The 21000-nt window shown below is 37.3% G+C and overlaps 1 protein-coding gene across 1 annotated transcript in view; it reads left to right on the plus strand.

Moving 5' to 3' along the window:
• Positions 1-21000, plus strand: part of PLCXD3 (phosphatidylinositol specific phospholipase C X domain containing 3) — a 160817-nt gene that overhangs the window by 70223 nt on the left and 69594 nt on the right. The gene's annotated exons all lie outside the window — the stretch shown is intronic.

The raw sequence follows: 21000 nt of genomic DNA on the forward strand, positions 1-21000 counted from the left end.
CATGTTTCTGGCTTTCTCTTTAGCACTACTTAGATGACTAAATAGGTGGAAAAAGAGGCAAAAGGGAAAAAGATAAGTATCATTTAATGAACACTGGCCATATTCCAGGTTATGAGCATTAGGGATTTACTTTTATATAATCTTCAAACAGGGCGATGAGGTTGGTGTGATTACTTTCACTTAGGATGTGGGCTCTGAGGCTCAGAGAAGCAAAGATTTGCCCAAGGTTACCTGGTTGGTAAGTAACAGAGTCCAAATTCTCATCGTGTTCTGACTCCAGGAAAGGAGTGGTCACAAAGGCAAGGAAGGCAGGCTGGTGCCAAGCATGTTATCTCTGAGCTCCTCCTTCATGTAGTGGAGGGATCTCGGCGGTTAGGCTGATGAACAGAGCAGGCTGTGCTCTGCAAGGCTGATCGAACAGAGCTTCAGGTGTGCAATATTCTGACCTCGCCATCAGCACCAGCTCGCTGCTCCGGGACCTTGAAAATAAGGTCAAGTTGTTGTGCCGTAAGAAAATGGTTCTCGGTTAAAAGAAAACTATGGGCAAGGCAAAGTAAGATGTGGACAGAGCAGGCAGCCCCTTCTGTTCTTTCATAGGAAAAGAAAAGATACGTTAGCCAATTCAACCTGTAAAAATGTCAGTTCAATGAAAATATCAGGAAAGCCACTGGAGTGAGACTATTTATTTGAGACAAAACAACTGGTTGACTACATTTTTTTGTTTTCATGTCTAAGTTACATTATTAATTTAAAATAAACAGAATCTTCTTGCTCCCATTTATTTACTTAGCAAATTTCTGTTATGTACTGACTGTAGCTCATTCTGATCAGTGCTCAGGCATCATGTACATGATCCCCTCCCTCGTGGAACTGAGCTGTCTTACTTGCTTTTCTCTGGCAGGTTGTGTTTGGAAAGGACAGTTTTAAAGTAATTTCTGGAGGAGTAGACATTGAAAAAATGACATGCAATTTATCACTGAAATTTTTAAGACCTTATCAAATAAATAGGGAGTAAACAACCTCAATTCCGTACATCTTCCCCCTGCCCTCTCCTCCCCTCCCCTACCCACCTCTCTTCTCCCCTCCCCTTCTCTTCCCTTCTTACTTTCCTTTGTCTTTTGAATAAACCCATGCGGGACACCAGAGAAGTGATAGTAGCCAAAGAAATGAGAGTTTTTCAGTTGTGACAAATTTACCTGAATTTCACAGTGGGAACATTTAGAAAGAAACTCCTGTACTTTTAGCACCAGTATGAGAATTGCAATTTTTGCATTAAAAGTGTTTTTACTTTTAATTTCATAGTAGGGGAAGGGGGACTTGTAATATTATTCAGGCTGGGGGCCTCTGAAAGCCTTAATCTGCTCTGGATTATAAAGGCAATGTAAACAATTTCACAGCATTCAAGGGCAGGTAACAAGGGAAAGTTGCATCCTTTGTGGGTGGACACTGGGTAGTTGGGAGAAGTCCCTCTTGTCTCCCAGACAGAGGCATCGCTCACCTCTACTTTGTCTTTCTGTCTCCTCCACCCTCTTCTCGCCCCTGACTGGCTTCTCCCTCTTGCTCATCCTGCTCAAGGTCCCACGTGACTGCCTTGGGCTCTTCTATATGCAACAAACCTCATGGCCCTAGCACCCATCATGGCCCAGTTGTAGGAGAATGGCTTGAAATCAGAGGTAATCATATTACTATCCCCCTCCTAAATTTCTAAAAACAGTGTCATCTGAATTCTGAAGTCATCAGCGTCTGTCAAAAACCTTATCTCTGTTAGAGATTTGTAAGTAATGGCTCAGCAAGACAGCCAGGTCAATGAGACCTCCCTCTGTAGGTTTTAATGTAATATACTCCACATTTAGTCTGAAAACAATCAAACAAAAGGGATGATTAGATTTTGTTCTGCTAGTTTTCTTTTTGAGTGAAGAACACAAAGGTGAACTATATAGACAGGCACCCAGCCATTTAATGTAATATCTTATGAATATTTTCCTCCCAAGTCATGTTGCATAATTTCTAGAACCTCTCTATAAAATTATCTACCTTGACAAGAAAACTTAGGATAAATTTATTACAAAAGTGATTGTGCTACGTGGATAAGGAGAACATATTGGTGGTTACCGGAGGAGAAGGGGGTGGGGGGAGGGTGAAAGGGGTAAAGGGGCACATATGGATGGTGATGGATAAAAACTAGACTATTGTGGCTGAGCAAGATGCAGTCTATATAGAAACTGATATATAATGATGTATACCTGAAATTACACAATGTTATAAGCCAATATGACCTCAAATATAAAAATTTTTTAAAAGTGACTGCATTATATGAATAAATCTATAACCTAATACAAAAGTCACCACCAAGTAATGTGTGAGAATTTGTAAGTCTAAATATCAAGAATTTTATAGCCGTGTTTATGGCATAGATTGTGGTGATGGTTTCATGAATGTAAACTAATCTCCATACTCATCAAGTTGTGTACATTAAGTATGTATAACTTTTTGTATGTCACTCATACCTCAAGAAAGTGGTTTAAAAAATAAATATCAAGAATTTTGTATACTCAGTGTATTTTTTACCTTTACAAACTCTTACCACAGTCTCTCATTTTCTACAGAGGAATATGCATAAATAACTATTTTTCTCATTCTTATTCAAACCAGAGAATAGGCCAGTGATTCGATCTATGACCATTCTTCAATTAAATAAAATTTTGTGTAATAACCCAAAATCTGGTGCTTGGAATTCAAAACATCATCAGTGAGAGATAAAAATCCCTGCATGTATATAGATTGATGATTTCCAGCCCTGGGAGTTGGCACAGATCTTCTCTAACTCTGACGTTTTGTGCATCTGCTAGGTGACTCTTGCCCGTTGGATGGTAAGCTTCTCAGTAGAGAGTTCTTTTCTCACATATTTCCAAGTGAAGACAATTTGGTCAAATACTCATTAGAGGACAACTGATTGACCAGCCAAAGCTGGGGGAAAATAGTTCCTAGAGCCAGCTTGGATAAGCAGCAGATGGAAACGTTGCGATGGGCTGGAGGGACAGAGCTCTGAGTTGCCAGAATTTCCTCTGTCTTCCATTGTAACTTTTCTATTTTCTTTACACTTGACAATACGTTTTCAAGGATGATTTAAATATTTCATTCCCCATCCCAAAGCTTTTGGGTAATTTATGTCTTCAAATTATACAATTCGAAGTACTGCTCTCCTCCCCTTGGAGGTGTCCTGGAGAGAAACAAGAGAAGGACACTAAACAAACAAACGAGTACTTTCCCTTGGCACACAGCACACCCAGGTCAGAGAATTCTCCTGCAGGCTGGCCAGGTTAATTTTGGACAGGTGAAGACTCGAGCAGCGAGGCGGTGAAATCCCAACCAGGTTTGTGAAGCATTTTGTGACCTTCCTAAATATTCCTGCCTCATGAAGCCCTGTTATCAGAAGATGTGGAAATTTTTGCTGCTTCAGGCTGTAGCTGTTTTCAATAAATTGAATTAGTGCTGTTTCCATGTTTAACCTTAGAAAACTACAGACGGGTTAATTCTTTATGATTTCACTATGTTGGTTTTGTAATCTAATCCTACCCAGAGTTTCAAGCAACTGTTTGATTCATTTCAATTCAGCAAAAATTTCTTGGGTTCATTTCTCTCTCATGGAAAGAAAATTAATTAAATGTATGTATTTACTTTATTGACAAGAATTTATATAGCATTTGCTATATGCAAGGAACTGTTAAAAGTGCTTTACAAATATTAACTCATTTAATTTGTAACAACTTTATGAGGTAAGTACTAGTATCAGTCCTATGAGACAACTAAGGCACAGAGAGGTTAAGTAACTTGCTCAAGGTTGCACAGTTAGCAAATGACAAAGCTAGGATTTAAACTCAGACAATCTGGCCCTAGAGTTTGCTCTCTTCCCCTATTCCATTTAGTTTTCAGTCTTATCCATTCCTGACTTCATTGGGAGATCACTTGCTCTTTCCTAAGCAATCCCTAGCAGAAAACAGACCACAGATCCAATGGCTTCTCTAAGTGGTGTGAGTTTTCACAGGTAATACAGTATTTTTATTTTGGTGATTGACAGCATGCCTAGTGTGATAGACAGAATGAGTAATTTCCCCTTTGAGGGTTGAATATCCCCAAAGTTTGGGCGGCCTGGGTACGGCCTGAGTAGTATAGATATAGAGAGACTTTCTAGGAAACTGGAATAATTCAGTACCTCTCCAAGGTAGAAATACTCTCTTCCAGCTCTACAAGTCAGTCCACAGTCTGACTATTCCAGTCTCTTCAAATAGTCAGAACTCAGGGAGAATTTGAAATTGCAATTTGCAGTTGTTTTACCCCATCCCATTTACCTTACTGTGATACCAATTTTTTTAAACTATCTTTCTGTGATACCAATTTTTTAAAACTGTCTTTCCTCACCAACTGTTTGTTTTCTAAAAACATATGAAGCTTCTATAAGGCATTTTCTTTGTGTAGAAAAATGCACTAAATATTAGGGTTGGAAACAGGGAGAATGAGAGGATTGATTTAAAAAATTAAACAATTTCTGAAAAAATACCAGAGTAGACTAGGGTACAGACTCTTGTACTAAAACACTGTATTAGTTTGCTAGGGCTGTTGTAACAAAATACTACAGACGGAATAGCTTAAACAACAAAAGTTTATTTTTTCACAGTTCTGGAGACTGAAGTCCAAGATCAAGGTGTCAGCAGATTTAGTTTCCTCTGAGGCCTCTCTCCTTGGCCTGCAGATGGCCGCCTTCTCCCTCTGTCCTCACATGGTCTTTTCTCTATGCATTCACACCCCTGGTGTCTTTTTTTGTGTTTTCGAATTTCCTCTTCTTATAAGGACACCAGTCAGATTGGATTAGGGCCCACCTTAATGGCCTCGTTTTGACTTCCTCATCTCTTTAAAGGCCGTATTTCCAAATACAGTCACATTCTGAGGTTAGAGGCTAGGGCTTAGGACTTCAACATATGAATTTTGTAGGGACACAATTTAGTCCATAACAGACATCTAGGGATGCTGGGTGAAATATAATTTTGTTAAATGTATGTTCGAACTTAGAAGAAAGGTATAGAAATTCCTGTGAGCCAGAGATAGAGAGGGAGCTAAAAGCTAGAGGAATTGTCTTCCATTTAAGCCATGGCTGATTGGGTTACAAAGTGTGGAGGGAAGAATAAAGCTTAGGTTCGAATGTCTTCCCAGGGATAGAAGGCGAGATATGTGACCCAAAGAGATCCCACAGAAGGTGGGAAATGCGTACTGAGATTACTGACACAAGATGGGAACCTTGAAGGACTGCTACCCCAAGAAAAGGGGGCTAAATGGATTCACCACTTGGCTTGGGAGAAATGCAAGATGTTTATTTCTTTTCTGGTTTTGAGTAGATTAAAAAAAATGTTCCCATTTGCCTTTAATGGGATTGAAGCCCAAATTTATCCTACCTAAGTAGTACTTCAAATGCTAGGTGGAGAAATTAATAAAAAAGTTGTTCCCATGTGGATGATATTCGTGAGGTGAAAGCAGGCAGAAAATACCAAACTGTTTGGGTGCAACACTTCAACTACCCAGACTCCCTTAGGAAAGGGAGTCAAGATTCCCTTAGGAAAAACAATCCTTGCTTAAAATGACTTCCCAATAAAAAGTCCCAAAACACACCTGGAAATTATCTACCATAAACACAAGGCAGCAGATAATTAATTTGTAAGGCTGGCTAAAGGATTAGCAACCACAAAACTTGAGATAAGAGACAAATTGTCTGAAAGAGACATTCACATAAGTATAGCTAAAATTATTAAAGAGATTAAACTAAGATTTAGAAGCCAAAAGGAAAGAGTAAGATGTCATTTAAAAGAATAAGGGAAATACGAAAAATATAACAAATAAGATTTCTATATATTGAAGATTTTTCACTGAATTTAAAACAAAATATATTGGGTAAGTAGCAGATTACACACAGCTGAAGAAATTTAATGAACTAGAAAACAGAGCTGAGAAAATTAACAAGACTAAAACACTGAGTGAAAGAGATGAAAATGTGAATGACAGGGTAAGAGTCATGGAGGATAGAATAAGAAAATCCAAAGTAAAGCTAATAGGATTCCTGAGAAAAATAGAGAGAATAGAGAATGGGCAATATTCAAAGAAATCATGGTTGAGAATTTTCCAGATTTGATTAGCAAGATGAATCCTCGTTTTGAAAAACCCCGTGGGTCTTGAGTAGGAAAACAAAAAATAAATCTGCATATAAACATATTGTAGTGAAATTGCAAAACAACAAAGACAAAGAAAAAGGTCTTAATAGCAACAGGAGAGGAAAGATTGATATGTTACAAAGAATAAAATCAATTAGCAGAATTCACAATAAAATCATTAGTGATCAGAAAAGAGTGAAATAATACCTTCAAAACATGATACCAGTAATAATCATTCTAGAATTCTCTATTTAGATAAATTATTATTTAAATGAGAACAAAATAAAGACATTTGCAGAAAAACAAAAACTGAGAGAACTGATTACTCAGACTCTCATCAAATGAATTACCTTAAAAAGAAGGAAACTTGAAGAAGGAATGGGATGCAAGAAGTAATGATGAGCAAAGAAATTAACAAATATGTATGTAAATCCAAATGAAGATTAAATGCAAAACTTAATAATAACAACAATAATTAATACGAGTGAAGGATTAAAAGCAAGGTAGAACTAAAATTCTAGAAAATAATAACATTGTAAAGTGGGAAGGGATAATCAGTTTTCTAAGATCATTATGTTTTTCAAGAGAAGGATAGAAACACTAATGTTAGATTGTTCACTTAAGTATGTTTGTTAAATTTTGAAGGATAAGGACTAAGAAATATAATATATAACTTCCAAATCAGTGGAAGGAAAAGAGGGAAATAAAGTAAACTTGATCAGTATAAAAGAAGGCATAAAATAATAAGACAGAAAAAGTATGACAAATAGAAGACACAAATAACATGGTGATAATAAGTCCAAATTTATTGATACAATGCATAGAAACAAATTGAAAGACAATTAAGAAACAACCTGATAAAAAAAATGGGTCAAAGACCTTAACAGACACCTGATCAAAGAAGAAATACAGAGGAGAAGTATGCATGTGAAGAGATGCTACACATCATATGTCATAAGGGAAATGCAAATTAAAACAACGATAAAATACCATTGTACATCTATTAGAATGGCCGAAATTCTGAACATGGACAACACCAATTGCTGGTGAGGATGCAGAGCAAGAGGAACTCTCATTCATTGGTGGTGGGAGTGCAAAATGGTACAGCAACTTTGGAAGACAGTCTGGTATTTCTTACAAAACTAAACTTATTCTTACCATATGATCCAGCAATTGTACTCTTTGGTATACCCAAAGAACTGAAAACTTATGTTTGCACAAAAACCTGCACATGGATGTTTATAGCAGCTCTATTCATAATTGCCCAAACTTAGAAGCAACCAAGATGTCCTTCAGGTGGACGGAGAAATAAGCTGTGGTACATCCAGACAGTGGAATATTATCTAGCACTATAAAGAAATGAGCTATTAAGCCATAAAGAGACGTGGAGGAACCTTAGATGCATATTACTAACTGAAAGGAGCCAATCTGAAAAGGCTACATATATGATTCCAACTGTATGACGTCTGCAAAAGTCAAAACTGTGGAGACAATAAAATGAACAGTGGTTGCCAGGGTTTAGGATGCAGACGGGGATGAATAGGTAGAGCACAGAGGATGTTTAGGGCAGTGGAACCATTCTGTATGGTACCATAGTGATGAACACACATTATTATACCTCTGTCCAAACCCACAGAATGTACACACCAAGAGTGAACCTTAATGGAAACTATGGACTTTGAGTGATAATGATGCATCAATGTTGGTTCATCAATTGTAACACAGGTATCCCTCTGGTACCTCTGGGGGGATGTTGTTAATGGGGGAGGCTCTGCATGTGTGAGGGTAGGGATAATGGGAAATCTCTGTACCTTACACTCAATTTTGCTGTGAACCTAAAACTTCTCTAAAAAATAAAGTCTATTTAAAAAAGAAAAAGACAATTAGGAGACAGTTTCAAAGAATCCTGCTTTTATGATCTTCACGAGAGACACACTTGGGATATAAGAACACAGAAAAGTTGAAAGTAACAGGAAGGAAAAGATACACTAAGTAAATATTAATAAAAGAAAGTTGATGTAGCTCTGTTAATATCACATAAATTAGACTGTAAGGCAAAAAGCATTATTATGAGAGAAAGATAGTTACCATACAATGATTAAAAGAACAATTCACCAAGAAGCTCAAACAGCCCTAAAGCTGCATACACCTAACAAAATAGCCTCAAAATATATAAAGTATAAGCTTACTGTACTTCAATAACTAAATCCACAATTTTACTTGAGGAATATTTTTTAGCATAATTCTCATATCACATGCTAGACCATGCAGTTAAAAAATTACTAAGGGTATGCATGATTTGACAAGACAATAAGCAAACTTGATAGCATGGGTATCTGGAATTGTGCTCCCCCAAATGAAAAGATCCTCATTCTTTTCCAGCACATTTGGAATATATTTAAATATTAACCACGTATTAGGTCACATAGCAAGGGTCACCAAATACCAAGATTAAATATCAAGAATATACATACCAAGTTCTTATTTACAGTGCAAAAAATAAATCAATAAATAACAAAAACACAGAAAAAATAATTTTAAAAAATTAGGAAATTAAAAATTTAAAATATTTCTTAGGTTGAAGAAAAAGTAATGGACAGTAAAAGTAGATATCAAAATTTATATAATGAGGCTAAACTGGTCCTAAGAGTGAAATTCAGATCATTTTATGTGTATATTAGAAAATTCAAAAGTCAATTAATAAGCTAATCATCTAACTCAAGAAGTTAGAAAAATAAAAAGAAATTAAACCCAAATGAAGGAGGAAAAAATGATAAAAGCAGAAATTGATTAACTATAAATCAGACAATAGAGACACAACAAAATAAAAATCTATTTCTTCTAATAAAATAGACTAACCTCTAGAAAAATTGATCAAGAAAAAAACAGAATATAAAAATAATGCTAGAAATGAAGAGAAGGCACAACTATTGGTGCAGTAGAATTTTAAAGAGAAGTCCCTGAATTACTTTATGCCAATATATTTGAAAAAAATGTTTTATGAAAATAGAATTTAATAAAAATGACTCAATTAGAAATAGAAAACCCAAAAGACCTATAATGATTAGGCATAAAAACCAACTCTTTAAAGCATCTATCCTAACTAACAGGTATAACATCTGGACCAGACTATGTTCCAAGCATAATCTTTCAAACCATCAAAGAACATATAACCCTATTTCATATAAACTGTTCTGGAGAAGAGGGAAAAATAAATAAATAAATAAATCAAAGAATGCAAGGATATTTTAAAATTAAAAAATCTGTGAATGTTACTCACCACATTAACAGATTTAAAAAGGAAAAAAAGATTTGATCATCTCGCAAATATGAGAAGGCATTTAATAAAATTCAACACCCATTCGTAATTTAAAAAAAACACACTTTAGCAAACTAAGAATAGAAAAGAGATCCTTAATCTGATAAAGTACATCTACCAAATATCTAAATTTAGCATTCTATTTAACAATGAAAGAGACTCTTTCTCTTTAAATTTAGAAACAAACTAAAGATGCCCACTATCATTACTGCTATCCAGCACTGTGTTGGAGGACCCAATAATATATTAAAAAATGAATAAATAAAACACACCCATTGGAAAGAAAGAAATAAAACTGCTAGTTTTCATAGCAAACCAAGCTATAGGATACCTGAAAATAACTCTAACGAAAGGGACATAGAAACTTTATGAACAAAATTATAAAACCCTATTGAAGGATGTAAAAGAAGACATGAGTAAACAAAGAGAAGTATGATGTTGGAAGGTGGGAAGAGTTCAATATAATAAAGATGACAATTCTCCCAAAATTGTTCTATCGATTAATGCAGTCTCAGTCAAAATCTCAATAAGGTTTGTCAATGGATCTGACTAATATATTGTAAAATTCATATGAAAGAATGAAACTCCAAGATTAGCCAAAGCAATTTGGACCAAGAAAGGGAAGAGGAATAGTGAGACTCATTCTATCCAGATATGCAAAAACAGTGGTTGACAAATGTCGCAAGACTGTAGAGTTCAGTAAAAGGCAGAGCTAGGATTAAACCCAGGTTCATATTGCTACCAAGTACACACTCTTACTTTCACACCATGTTCCTTGAGGAGATTTAAGTCATAATTTAAAGTCATCTAGGATTTGATAAAATGGACAGTGTGCATGTACAAAACAAGGATAAGGAAGTTATTTATAAGAAAGACCAAGCTGATCGATTTGGCTGTTGACCAGGTTAAACCTACGTTATGAATAATTATCCAGAAGTGTAGAGTTCTAAAAGTCTTCAAACAATGATGTATACTTTCTATAAAGACACAGAATAAGGATAAAAAATACAATGGGCATGTTAAAAAGAATATATACATACGTAACTCTTAAAGCAAGGTTAAGAACTTTTTATATACATTGGAAAAAATATATAAAATACTTATTTGGAAGAATGTAGGTTGTTTATCATTTCATGAGTGATACTGAGAATTATAGTAAATATCTGAAGAAAAGCATGTCATTACATTGAACTTATTTTATTAATGGATAACTAGGACATGGGATTGCACTGCTCAAGACACCTGAGTTGACTTCAGTCTGAATTTTTGTTAAAGTCACCTGAAAGTAGAATGGGCACGTATTTAAGCTTTCCATTCATCTGGTTTCCGCCAACTGGTTTTGAAGATCTGCTAAACATCTGACACTATAATACTCTGAGACTATTAAAAGAAATATAATTCATAGACCCTACTTACTCTCAAATTCCTTATATTTTAGTTAAAGAGATATGGTCCAAGCACAATTAAAAAGGAATTAAAGAATGAGCAAAGTGAATCTGACAATAAATTTTATGACAGAGATACACAAACAGAAATGTAAGCAGGGAAGAATTTAATACATTCTCTTTTAGTGTTGGAGTCTTGGTATTAAACATGTTTGCCCATTTTTATGTTACTGGAAAATAACTTCTCTAGCGCTTCAGAGATCAGATACTGTTACTGGAAAGGCCTTCGGTTCACTTTGAGAAAGTAGATGGGGATCTGGGGTCTACTAGGTGGGTAGGATTCAACTGAAAGAACAGAGGGAATGCAGGGGGAAAGTGTCCCAATCTATGAGTTTAAAAAATAGTAGGATTTGATTTCCTGTAGCTTCACATAGTGGAGTTAACTGGCCACATGATTGCAAAGAGAAACTGCCTGAGTCAGTACAGTGAGAACAACCAATAATTTGCAGACGATGTAGAGGGTGATGTGACAAAATTAGGGGGTGGAGGAAAGACTAAAAATGCAGGAAATAATGTCATTCTGTATCTGTGTTCCATGGCCTGGCCTATCATCTGTAATTATCCTACTGTGCAAAGGTAAATTCCTGAACATTGGAGGTCCACTTGCTCAAAGGAGCAGGAGGAATTGGATTGCTAAACACGGCAGGTTTGGCAATAGCCCAGCCTGAGATGTAATCAGTTTGCTAACTAGCAGGAGAAGGAGTTTGGTAGGTAGGCACCGACAGTTTAATTCTTTTGTATCTTTTCTTGTTGCTCTTTATGTTCCTAAAAGAAAATGTGATTATCATAATCTTGTTTGGTGCAGCATCTGAAGTTGACGTTTTGGAGGGTGAGGAACACTGGGTTTGTGCCGACAGGTCTTTGGATTGTTTTATGGCTTGGGCTAGGATTTCCCTAATAGCCCTATGACTCGGAAAGCTGTGTCCTCAAGGCTGAGGAAGAGTCAAACAGACATAACGGATTCGTTTCAAATACATCATATTCCGTGACGTGCGTCTGGTTTCTTCTATTCTCTTTTGTTAGGTACTCTAATTAATACAAATCCAAAAGTTCTTTCTGTTCTGTGGGTAGAAATTAGATGTAAAAAGAAATCCATTTAAGAACTCATACGTGAGATACTTGATATATTTTTTTTTTGAGTTATAGCTTATACCCCGGAAGCTTTTGAAAAGATTTGAGCGTATGATAGCGACAAAATATTTGACACAGAATAATTAAATAAAAAAATGAAAGGAGATTAGTCATCAAGGGAAAGAGAAAAAAGGAAGTACCATTTACCTCTAACATGGAATTCTTTAACTACTAAGGGAGCTTGCTAAGGAAGCTCAGAAAAATAATTTGCTGACACTAATCGTAATCATAATAGTTAATGTTTTGGCACTGTAGCATTGTGCTAAGTGCTTTACATGCATTACCTCGTTTAACTCTCACAACAGTTCATTGAGTGAGGTTAATCTATGGAATTTCCCCATTTCCCAGCTAAGGAAACTGAGGCACAAAGAGATTAAGTCATTTCACATGTTGTCACATAGGTAAGAAGTAGTGGAACTGGGCAGTCTAATTCTAGAACCCAAGTCATTGTCTCCAGTATGACCATTGATGTGAAATGATTTAGTGGACAATAGAATTATATTATTCAACGAAATAAGAGGATTTTGCCTTACATCTCTGGGGCTTCAGTCTTAGAATTTTTTAAATTGCTTCATAGCAAACATAGAGTGAAATGTTAGCTACCATTTCCCCACAACTCCAACTATGTCTTGGCATCGTAGGGATTTGTCTGACTTACCATATATGTTGTTGTCTATTGGAAAGAAAATATAATGTCTTAGGAAACTTCTTAAATTTTCCCCTACCTCTTTGATTCTAATATTCCAGGAAATTATTCTAAATAATGAGTGCATTGTATAGGACACTGGCCGTCATTTTTTGTAATGTCCTTTTTATTATCATGAAACCTGAGGGTAGGGAGTTTTATCACTGAGGGTAGGGAGTTTTATCTAATTTGAGGGACACATGTGGCTATAAGATCTTGAGCAGAATTGGGAAGGAAGGGACTCTTACTGCTGGCTATATTTTCCTATTTTGTCTTCTCTGGAAACCCCATAAGAAGGCATTTTCCCTCAAATGATTACTCCTCAACCCCACTCCTGCCAAACTTCCAACTACATTTCTAATCTACACAGAGAGAGAAGAGGGAACTAATAATAACAAAGTAAGACCCATTGTCTTTCAGTCAAGGGCTGTGGCCTCAGTCACTCCTCCAAGGTGGCAGAACCTAGAACTTTTCTGTTGCCTGCAGCTCAGCGTTCGCCTCTCTCTGACTCTACTGCTCTCCACGTACCAGGTGACTTTGATAATGAACACTGTGACCTTAGGGGGTGTAATCGTTCATCATTTCATTGTGAACCATAGGAAATGACAAAATATTTGGGGGTCATATTCTTTCAAAAAATGATGACAGATTCCAGGTCAATGTTGGAATAACAAATGGTTCAGATAGTGAGTGAATGTGTTTTCAGTTGGAAGCTGGGGTGGAAGATGTGGGGAGGGGGTGTGGCAGGAAGAAGAGAGGGAAGCAAGAAGATATTACTTTCCCTTTAGGAACCCGCAATCCTGTTTAATTCATAAACTGCAGGACTCAGTGTCTAGGATGTGGCCAAGCACATGTTAACTATTAAGTAAAATTTGCTCAAAAAATTAATTTAACTCTTATGTATTTTTTGTCTTCAGCTTCTAGGATTATAAAAGACCCTAGGGGCTCTTTCCACTGCCTATCCTTCTGCCTTTACATAGGGCTGTACATCACCAGAATTCTTTGGAATTTTCCACCCAAGTACTTGTAATGGCTGTATATGAACAGTAGACCCCAAACATGCGGTGTGTGAGTCTGTGTCTTGTTCAAAGTAGTTTACCACAAGGGAAAAAGTCTTTGAGGCCTCATGTTTTATCCTAAAAACAAAAGCAAATTTTGTTCTCTTCTCCTTAGTGTGTGTGTGTGTGTGTGATATGAAAATAATCTCTTCCTCCTAAAAAATATCAGGTTAAATTGAAGTTCCCAAAATATTTGCCATGCTTATGCATTGGCTTCTAGAACACTACACTGCTCTGTACCTATATTGCAGTTTGAAAAGACTATCCCAAGCCGTCCTGGGCAAATTTTTTTCTCTAGTAATGAAGAGGCAATTACATTTATTGTCTAATCGTTTGATAGTCTCAAGTTCAGACACCTTAATATACCGTTTGAATTCTGAAAACCAATACATAGATCATTCCAAACTGTTAGTAAGTACTGAGATGAAATGATATTTTTCACTTGAAGGATATTTTTTCTTCTTTATCCCGTAAGTCTAATCTCCAAAATCCTGCTCAGCCAGTTCAGCCAGTCTGACGTGTACACTAGATAAGGCTCCACGGTAGGCAAGTTTCTCTGGCCACCGTCTCTGGATGTCCATGGTCACCTTACCCAGGTATTCGAGGCCTCCTCGGAGAAGTCCCGTCATCACAAGTTTGTGCAGTACAGATCTGTGCCTTGGCTTGACAGCTTTGTGATGGCAGCACTCTTCTAATTGTCAGGGAAAAGGTCGGTAAACTCATTTGCAACAATTAGCTGCTAATCAGAAAGTAGTTAATATTAATGCGTTATTCTGTTCCAGGATTTTTTTTTTCTTCCCTTGGGATTTCTCTGAGGGTTTCTCAGAGGCCTGATTGTCCTCCTCTTGTTGATTCTTCAGTCACCAGCTCTGTCATCTTGCCCGAAGAGGTAGACCAAGAGGCAAGGGAGTACTTTTTCACAGGTCTGACAAAACAGCATTCAGAGCCCCTCTCTGGGTATTGAGCCAAGTGTCATCATTTGCTTTCAGCTCTTAGTTCTTGGTGTGGGAAGGAGGAAGCTGACCCAGGAATTCAGCTGGGGCTCATGAGAAGTCATGCTCTATCTACTTATCCACCCAACTGCATTGAGAAAGCTCTCTTTGTAATGCAGGCATCAGCAATGGAACCACTTCCAAGATGGTGGCCATCCTAAGGGGTGGAAATGGGCATTCCCTCTTGGGACGTTTAGGCAGCCCACTATGGGTAAAAAAACAATTGCCATATGTAGAGAGCTCTACATTTGACAAAGTGCTATTTTACTCTTTCACTTGATTATCATAATAGCTCAACGAAGTATGTCTACAAAGGAATAACGGGCCCCATTAGCGTTAACTACATATTTGAGAAGTAAAGAAGGAGGTCTAGTAGACATCTACTATTTCATCCTGAAATGTCCCCACTATTGTTTGTATCATGTCCTTGCATTCAGGGTTCTCAGTCTGGTCATTGGTCCTGGGAAGTGTTTTTTTGTTTACATTAGATTATTTGGTATCTCTAGAACTCTGCTGTAGTGGAGGCTTAGGAGAGCTGCCTTCAAGCCCACAAAGATGTGTGCCTCTACTCCTGCCTTCTGGAGTTCAGTTCCACCTCTGACTGAGGCAGGGGTCTTAGGGGTGAGCAAAAGGATACCAAATGTTCTTGAACTTTTTCACTCTACCAGATCTCTTCTCACATGGAAAGACAAATCACTAGTTAACTCTCAAATTCTGAAAACTAGCACGTCTCTTTTAAACCAGACCAGATCTTTCTTTGGCTATGGTCCCACACTTCACACAGTGTCCAGCCTGCCATATGCTAGGTTGTGTCACTGTTTAGCAAAAGAGGATGCTGAATGGATCTGGTTGTTTGGAACATTCCACTCACTTGGCCCTGGGCACTACGCTGGCTTCCCATCTGCTTCTGAGTACAGCTCTTGGATCTGATTCTAATTCTGAAAGTAGGAGATGGTCTGAGACCCGCCCTCACTGGGCCCTGACTCAGCACTATGTGCCCAGAGCTTCCTTCTTGTTGGGGAGTTTTCATTCAGTTCAGTCGAACTCAACTCAATACATTAGGCATTTTGAGCAATATGAGAAGAATTATGTTCTGGTTGTTAGTGGACTTAGAGTTAGGAGAACACTATTACAAACAAAGCTATATAAGTCCTAGATATTGTTTCTTTTTCCCCTCTAGATCTCTCCACCCTCTTTCACCTTGCCCTTGGCCCCAGAGGCTGACTAATGGAACTCATTAATGGGCTTCTGTGTTCTCAAGCTTACAATTGGGTTTGACCTCCGTACAATGGAGGTAACCTTAGTGGATATAGGAAAGTGATATCAGGTTATTTATTGCACTGGACCCCTGTCTGAGCTTGCTTTAGGATGGCTGAGTCCCTTCACTGAAGGTCCTTTTTCCTCTCAAGGCAACCTTCATTGCAGCCCTATCCTATTAGCTTCTGGTAACACTCTTTATCCTCATCCTTTGCTGCTTAGGAGTGGTAACAGTTCTTCAACTGTTACAAGCCTTGAGACACTATACTATAATCTGTGGTTTCTCTACATCCCATCCACATGGTCTAATTATAAATAAGCTACCCTTGGGGCTGGTCCGGTGGCATAGTGGTTAAGTTTGCATGCTCCACTTGGCAGCCTGGGGTTTGCAGGTTTGGATCCCAGGCCCAGACCTACATACTGCTTATCAAGCCATGCTGTGGCAGGCGTCCCACATATAAAGTAGAGGAAGATGGGCATGAATGTTAGCCCAGGGCCAATCTTCCTCAGTAAAAAGAGAAGGATTGGCAACAGCTGTTAGCTCAGGGCTAATCTTCCTCACCAAAATAAATAAATTAATTAATCAACTAATTAATTAAACAGATAAACTCTACTTGAATTATCCTAATTGGATTGTGCCTTCTGTTTTCTGTTGCTACTCTGACAGATACATTGTGTGATTTTGGGCAAGTCACTTCATAGGACTAGGTACCTCAAATGTAATATGAGAGGTTTAAAGCAGATAATATCCCTTCTAACTCTAAATTTGCTTGGCAATATAGGGACTGAAAAATAAATCTCTTCCTTGGGAGCTTCAGGTCTCTTGGAAGAGATAATCTATATACCTGTGAAACGCAGAATAGAACTGAGTATCCAAGAGATTAAGATGCATAATGAGGGCTCTAAGAAATGGGCAAGGTCAGTGTGAACTGAATGGTCCAACTAAACATATGAATCTGCCAATAAATTCTGTCCCAACACCACAGAACCATTTGTTGGTGGATTTTCTAATCTGAAAAGATGAATACAAGATGAATATTATATTCAAGGCTGTACCAAGTGGAAAGCCTGTCTTGGAGCTATTCCAAAGAGCCCACACAATATTGGTTAATCTTAGACAAGGCCTCCTGGAAATGATTTACTCAAGAATCAGCCACATCCCACAATAAAATATAAAATTTCTAGGATTTCTTGAATTGAAATATTCTTTTTTAAAAAAGTGTAGAAAAAGCAGAGGATTTGGAGTTGAGAGGCTGGAGTTCTAATCTTAATTGGCATTAATTAGCTGTACCTTAAATGTCTTTTAATCTGAAAATAATTCTATCTTTTATTTTGTTTGCTATATGCTGCTTTCGTTTTTTTCTTTGATTCAGAGATATTAAAGACATATACACCAATATAAGCATAAAATAATAATCACCCTCATATCCACCAAACAGGTTAAAAAATAAAATATTGCCAATACAATTGAAGTCCACAGTGTATCCTTCCCCAATTGGATACTTCTTTTTTCTCACTAAAGGTAATTCCTGCTTCTTCTCTCCCCCTATCCACCCCAATCTAGAGCCAAGGCCAAGATGGACAAATTGCTCTGCCAATTCCCTTTGTGTAGGGAAGCCTCACTTTCACTGAGAGTATAGGGCTACACTATAGCCCTCTGAGGGTCTTAGGTTTATGTGAACCCTGCTTGCTTAGGCCCAGGCCTTTCTCTCGTGTATCTGTAAAGACTTAGAGCCCTAAGGTTTTGTATCAGTAAATGTCCTCATGACATCCAAGGCTTCAGGGCTGGCTTAGTCTACTGGATTTTATCTGCACTTTGGTTTGGTTTTAACCGTTGGAGATTTTCCTCATTTTCTTACTAGCTCAATTGTGCATTTTTTAAATAAAATATTTTAGAAATATATTTTCATGTACTTCTCTAGGAGTAAAACACTTTTAAAAAATCCAGTTTATCATCTTGTAAAGTACAGAAACAAGGAACTCAGACTCAAAGACCACTCATAGTGAAAGTTTGAAAACTCTTCTCCCACCTCATAGGCCAGATGACTATTGCCTAAAGTAATTATAAAAATAGAAAAATTTTTACAGCCAAGAAGCTAATTCAGGTAACCCAAATCTGCTGCAATTCAAGTACATTGACAGTTAGAAATGAATAATGGAAAGTAAATGATAGTCTCTGGCAGTATTCTCTAAAACTTTTCATTTAAAGTTCCTTAAAGGCAAGGACCATTCTTTTAAACACATTTGAGTTTATTGGAGCCAGAGATTGTCTTATTTATTTCTACATCTCTCATGATGTTTAACACATTTCCTTTCACATTGCAGGTGTTCAATATGTATTTGCTGATTTGATTTGAACTGACTCTTCCAAGTTCAATGCAAAAACAAAATGGCACTAATATTGCCCCTTGTTTTGCCTGTTCTGACACTCAAATTGAGCCAGCTCACAGCGATCCCTTCCCTATGTTGCACAGAATTTATGACTTTCATAATCTAATCTTGAACTCATTCACTTACAAAGTATTTGCTTGGCTTGTATAAAATAAATAACTTTTAACTAGGGAGTTGTTTTTTAATTGTTTGCAATCTCCTGTGGTCTGGCGTTAACTCCCAGATCAAACATAAACTCTAATAAGTGTAATACAATAAATGGCAGGATTTATTATGATTACTTTTTGTTTTGTTTTGTTCTCGTCTCAACCTGGAATCACTAGAAAATGACTGGTTGTCATGGGAAATCATCCCACCCCTCATTATTTCTTTTTTCCTGAAGAGACCAAAAGTGAGTAAGAACATGGAATGCATATTTGATCACAATCTGAACAGTTCCTACCAGAAGACGATACAAACAATCTGGTACAATAAAAAGGCTTTTCAAAAAAAAGAATTTCCTTAAGAAGTAAAACAATTGTTTGAGATGTGTTTGTCTCTGTGTGGGCTCTAAATAGCGTGCTTCCAAGTCTAAATAATATCAAGGCCTTTTGGTATTGGGGGAATCTTTGAGGTAAGATCCTGAGAGACTAGATACTAGAAGCAAAGACTGGCAAAAAGAAGATAATTGAGGAAGGAGAGATGTGAGGCATCAAGGCTGAATCAAGAAATGCGTGTGTCCTGGGGGGGAGCAGATTGAGGAAGGTATGTGATTGGAAGAGGGTCATCATCAAGAGCGAGCAGCAAAGGAGCATGTTGCGACTGTCATTTTCCCACTCACAGTTCCCATGACTTCCACAGCCAACTTTTAGAGTCCTTTACTTCTCTTAAAGTGGTTACACAACTCTGTGAGGATACAGGAAGAAGTGAGAAAGAAGAGGAGGACAGAGTCTGTCCAAGTACCCCAAAAATGGGACTACTGAGTTTCTGAGAATTTATTGTAAAAAGAAAAACAGAAGAGGTTCCTTTTAGTATAATTTATGAGAGGAAACTCACAAATACATACCAATAGGAGAATTGTTGAAGTATGTGTTAGCATACGCAATGTAATGCAATCATTTAAACAATGTTTGAAGACTACGTAATAGTATGGAAAAACATTGATGATATAATCCAATGTGTTTGGTACACACTGATCAAACTATGTAAAATATGAATGCATATGGACATATACTGAAAGGATATATGGGTAAATGGATAGTTTTCTTTAGCGTAGCTCTCTTAGAGTAGGAAAATTGCATACTTTCTTTAAACTATCACTTAATGTTATCATGTTTGCTTTGTGGCCAATAAAAACAACATATGTATGCTTGGGTGTGGAAGAGAGGATGGAGTGAAGTTAGTGCAAGGCCACCCATCCCTGAATAAGACTGTTGGTATCATTGTTCCCAAAATTTTCTTTGCAGTCTTCTTCTTCTTCTTCTTCTTTTTTTTTTTTTTTTTTTGCTGAGGAAGATTTGCCCTGAGCTAACATCTGTGCCCATCTTCCTCTATTTTGTGTGTAGGTCACCACCACAGCATGGCCGCTAATGGGTGGTGTAGGTCCATGCCCAGGAACCAAACCCGGGCCGCTGACGTGGAGCACACCAAACTTAACCACTAGGCTATGAGGCTGGCCCTCACAGTCTTCTTTTATACCCACTACTACCTGGTGCAGGGCACACACTAGGTGCTCATTAAATACTTACTAAACTAGTGTTCAATTAATGCATTTGAGTGCCATTGCATAATTTTTTCATTTCACAAACAGCAAGACCCATTATCCATTTTAGGTACAACGTAGAGTGATGGGTTTTTCATTTGAAAGTAAGATAAATGCTATAGAGTCATGCGTTGCTTAATGACAAGGATATGTTTTGAGAAAGGCATCGTTAGGCAATTTTGTCATGTGAGCATCATAGACTATATTAAAGGGGAACAAAATTTGCCACCCCAAAATGTGTCTCTTTAACATGAGGATTATTTTAGGATGATTATTTTTAAGAAACAAAGACTCAGGGAGGTTTTTTTTATTACCTCCCTCTTGATCGCCTAAAAGAATCAAGATTAAACCTGCCTCAGGAAGCGAACTATCACTTTAGCATGACATGAACTAGCTGGTAGACAGGGAGGAACCTAGAAATGCCTGTTTGTTGGGCTCCCCTCTGTGTTCTTCTGTTTCTGTGTGGCCAAACACTTGTTTTCCAAATATTTGTTCCTTTTTGCCTACCTGTGAATTGCCTTCATTCCTTTTGAGGTCCCTGACTTCCTCACTCCCAACATCTTCTTTTTCTTTAGCTGAGGATGGTATTTAGAGTGTGTGAAGGCTTTTGCCGTTTTGTCAAGTTACTCAGTTTTTCAGGGTTTTTTCCATGTATACATGTTATTAAACTTTTGTTTGTTTTTCTCCTGTTAATCTGTCTCATGTCAATTTAATTCTTAGAACAACCAGAAGAACTTAGGAGGATAGAGGATAATTTCTTCCTCCCCTATGGTACTTACACAAA

Source organism: Diceros bicornis, chromosome 20, assembly GCF_020826845.1.
Source record: "Diceros bicornis minor isolate mBicDic1 chromosome 20, mDicBic1.mat.cur, whole genome shotgun sequence".
NCBI classification, from domain to species: Eukaryota; Metazoa; Chordata; class Mammalia; order Perissodactyla; family Rhinocerotidae; genus Diceros; species Diceros bicornis.